The sequence below is a fragment of the Moschus berezovskii genome, chromosome 24 (assembly GCF_049115385.1).
Source record: "Moschus berezovskii isolate FMDL1 chromosome 24, NW_MosBer_1.0, whole genome shotgun sequence".
Classification (NCBI taxonomy): Eukaryota; Metazoa; Chordata; class Mammalia; order Artiodactyla; family Moschidae; genus Moschus; species Moschus berezovskii.
In genome coordinates, this window is record NC_142483.1 from 13,396,012 (window position 1) to 13,400,633 (window position 4,622).

At 51.3% G+C, this 4,622-nt stretch overlaps 1 protein-coding gene across 1 annotated transcript in view; it reads right to left on the reverse strand.

Moving 5' to 3' along the window:
* Positions 1-4,622, reverse strand: part of CHDH (choline dehydrogenase) — an 87,993-nt gene that overhangs the window by 74,486 nt on the left and 8,885 nt on the right. The gene's annotated exons all lie outside the window — the stretch shown is intronic.

The window sequence follows — 4,622 nt, forward strand, 5'->3', positions numbered from 1 at the left end:
GCATTGGGACCACCTTCCCTCCGTCCCACCCAGGGTCTTTGCACATGTTCCCCTTTCCAGGTAATGGGGTCCCTACCTCATTGCACTTGGGTCACTCCTTACCTTCTCTCACACCCTGATCAGCCAATGCCCCCTCTGAGAAGCCCCCCTTGGCCACTAGCCACATCCATCATAGGGCTTCTCCTTATACTGCCTATGGAGGCCTCCACTCTGAGAATGAAATGAGCTGTTGAAAACCTATCGCCTCAACCAAAGGCTCTGTGGCTTCAGTCCCAACGCAGAGCCTGGCCCTCAGTAAGGCAGAGCAGAGATGTGACGGGGCTGGGCCAGCATGTAGCCTACAGCTCCCACACCCAGGCAGTCTGAGACATGGGTGCTCCATTCATACATCTGTGCTGGGGCAGAGAGAGGTACCACTTAGACAGGAGACAGGGTGGGCCTTCCCTGGCAGTCCAGTGGTTAAGACTCTGTGCTTTCACTGCAGGAGATGCGGGTGTGATCCCTGGTGGAGCTAAGATCCTAAATAAAAAAGAAAGGGCACAGGGTACATTATGGATTCTGACCTGGTGATGATCCCCTGGGTATGTAATTATACATACATAATTTTTATACAAATAGAAATTCACCATCAGTATACTTTCATGTTGGGGCTTCCCAGGTGGCACGGTGGCAAAGAATCTGCCTGCCAATGCAGGAGATGCAAGAGATGTCACTTCGATCACGTCAGGAAGATCCCCTGGAGGGGGAAATGGCAACCCACACTAGTATTTTTGCCTGGGAAATCCCACGGACAGAGGAGCCTGGTGGACTACAGTCCATGGGGTCACAAAATCACTGAACACCAGGAAATACTTCATGTTATAGCTCAATTTATCTTTTAATTAAAAAGATTTATTTTCTTCAAAAGTCAAGTTTCTCTTCCTAAAACTGTCATCTCCCACATCTTGGTGGCAAATAAACAAATGACTCAGAAACTCTCCCCTCTTCTCTTGAAACAGCTAACCATTCGCTGCCTTGGAGATGACTCTGGCGGCCTGGGCAAGGACCCACTTGTCCCTGGGCCCTCCTGGGGCTGCGGGTAGGCCACAGGACAGGGCAGAGGCTGCTCAGGCTGCCAAGAGAGCCCCAGTAGGGAGCCCCAAGTCTGACACCAAGCGAAGGCCAGGCTTTCGTCCCCATCTCTGCCAGGACTTCTGCTGAGGTGGGCACTGGCCTCTGGGGGGCCTCTGATGTTTGCAGCTCCTCCCTCCTCACCTCTGCAGTGAGACCCCACACCCTGCATTCTAGGCATCTACCCGTGGTTCACAGTCCCCGACTCCCACGGTGACCTCCCTGCTTTCTCAAACCCCCATGGTGGTGGTCTCACCAACAGCAGTGTAAGACTGGAAACCTTTCCACCCAGGGGCAGCTCCCGGGGTTGCCTGCCATCTCCTCCTCCCCGCACAGGCGTGTCTGTGGATCCAATGTGTGCTGCCTGTATGCTCCCACAGATGCACTTGGGAGGCAGGTGCAATACTGTGGTCACTGCCAGGGACTCAATTCCCACGGGGACCCTCCCTGACACACTGGGGATCAGGGATGAAGCCTCTGGAGCTGGCTCCTGAGAAAGAAAGGAGCCCCTCCAGACATGAAGGCCCTGCACTCTGGGCTGCCCTACGCCTGGGTGAGCGGGCTCCTGCAGCAGAGGAGACCCAAGTGAAAGTGAGGATGTGGAGGGGCCCACTGTGGTGGGTCTGAGTAAGTCTGAGCCAAAACCAGAGGTGCGATGCAGGGACAGAAGACCCTGGCGTTGCGCCACTTACACGGTAAAGGCATAACAGCAGGAAGAGAGACTGTTCTTCCCTCTCGGGGGCGCTGAATGTCCCTTTTGGGCCAGGCACAGTGGCAGAGTGACCGTGGTCTACCAAGCTTTCTATTGCAGGGCCTGTCCAGAGCCATGACCATGTTTGTTCACTCACGATCGGTGGGGGATGGAGCTCATAGCTCCCAGAGCCAGGCACAGAGTAGACACTCAATAAATGTTTGTTAATGTGTGTGTGTTCAGTTACTCAGCTGTGTCTGAGTGATTGCAACCCCATGGACTCTGGCCTGCCCAGTTCCTCTGTCCATAGAATTTTCCAGGCACGAATACTGGAGTGGATTGCCATTTCCTTCTCCAGGGGATCTTCCCGATCCAGGGAGCGAACCCATGTCTTTTGCATTGCAGACGGTTGCTTTACCACTGTGCCACCTGGGAAGTCCACGTGTTATTGACTAGTATGTAAAAACACAGTGTTCACGTCACAAGAGGAGGCAGACATGGAATCCGAGGTGCAGAGGGGCAGTGACAGCTCTTGTAAGGGATGGGGTCGACACTAATGAATCTGCCCACCGTGGCCTACCCGTGGGTCAGTCCCCACCAAGTCCCGCTGGCATCCTAGCAGGTCCCCTACCACCAGGACACAACTGAAATATCAAATGATTTTTCCCTCAAGTGGAGACAGGGAAGACACAATGAAACATCCACCAAAAACTCCCAGGCCTCAGTCTGCTCACACTTCTAAATCCACCCACCAATCAGAGGAAATTCGAATGTCAGAGGAAGGTGTGAAAGGACACGAGGGATCCCACGCATGGAATCCAGGCCAAGGGACATTTCTTCCACAAGTTCAAGTTAAAAACAAGCAAGGTAGAGAGAGACTGAGGGAAATCCAAACGTCAGAAGAGAATGGCCCATGGATCTCATCTGGGTCCTGGGAATTTGAACACTGACTGGATATTGGAGGGTATTTAGAGGTCACTGTCTGTCAGATGTGACACTGGTCTCGTGGTTATGTTGCTTACAATGACTCTTTCAGAAATACCGAATGAAATACCAACAGAAAAAAATAGTGGTATCTGAGAGTTTGTTTATAACCCAGGGATTTGGGGGGCAAACAAAACAGGATCACCCATGACGGGATGGCATGTGGGGTTCAACACTCTTCTGGCTAATTCTGTACGTGTTCCAAATTTTCCATAACACAAGGGCTTTTGATTTTTCTGTCTGTTTTAAGTCTCAAATCTCCCTGCTAACGGAGTAAAAGAAAGAAGGCAGAGTGGGAGAAACGCTGAGGCCGGGAGCCTGGTTTTGGCTCAGGGACTATACCCTCTTCCACAGAAGTCGGGGCATTCCACAAAGGTTTGCAACCTGCTTCCTCCTTAAAATACATTTTTAATCAGTTTTTTAAATCTCAATTAAGAAACACCCACCTCACACCCATATGTGAAGGATTCAGGCTCGAGGTTGGTGGCGCGGCGGGGCAGGCAGGGCCAGCCCGCGTGCTATTTCTGATTGTGTGTGAAAGATAAGCATCGAATCAAAAGGCAGGTTTACAAACATTCCCAGTAATCTGACACAGTGACTTGACGTCTCTTGCGTTTCCTAATAAGATAATGGACTTAAACACGAGGTATCTTTGTTTTTATCATAACAACTTTAATTGCATTTTAAAAAATCATTTCAAGCAAGATTAAAATTTAAAAACCAACAAGTGTGGTCCTTCAGAGGGAGTTGAAGATACACTACTACAGACTGGACATCAACCCCCTGGGGGCCCAGGCCCGTCTGCTGAGGTGGCCTGCCCAAGGCCTCAGGACAAAGTATCCCTTCCCACTGCTGGCAGTGCCAGTTCTGGCATCTGCTGTAAACACAGGGCTGAGCAGAGTAGGCAGCGGCAGCTGCCAGGCCTGCTTGATCTTCAGCCCACGATCACTGAGGCACTACCACAGGCTCGGAGCCACTCTCCACCCATGGCCACAAGGCCCAGGAGGTGCGGAGCACGCCCCTCTCAAGGTGCATCCCAGCCACAGCATGGCAGGGGCGCCAAATCACACCCCGGAGCAGCCCTGGGGGTAGCCAGCCACTTTCATCTGTAAACCAACGGTGAGAGATGAGTCAGCCAACTTTCCCACACATGTCCACTGCTGTGTCCCTTTCAAGCTGCTGGAGGGGCTTAGCTGCAGAGAGCCCTAAGGAATGCCAGGTGAACTGCTTTAAAAACGTCCACTGTTTTCCTTGTGTCAACTACAAACAGCTCTATCGCTGAATGGAAGTACAGAAATCAATCAGGCAGCAGGGCTGCTGGATGACATCAACCTGCACCCACGGGTCCTGGTTTCAAGAGTTTCACGGGTTTCATGGGGTTTCCTGGTTTCATAGAAAACAGCATTGCTGTTCTATGACATGCAAATAAGAAATGGAATATTTCCTGCCGTATCAGTAAATGAAGGATGTCACAGTCATCAGCAATTGCAGCCACCACCAATGGTGAGCTGCTGAGCCCGGAGGGAACTCAGGAAGGAAGGAATACCTGCCATATAGCAGCCATCACACTGCAGCCACTCTGGACAGTGAGCCCTGAAGAAACTCAGGATACTGGCCCCTGAGAGCTGAGGGGCATATCAAAGGAATGATTTCAGTTGAGGCAGACTCTTGTATCTTCCCATACACAGAAAAGTGATAAACCTCTTAGCCTGAGATATCTGGTTTTCTTTAATTCACAATCATCTTTTGATGTTCAGACTACCTGCCCTTCATTGCAAAACTTGTATATAACCTGGCGCCTCCCCTCACTTCTTCAGAGCAGCTCGCTCAGGTTTAC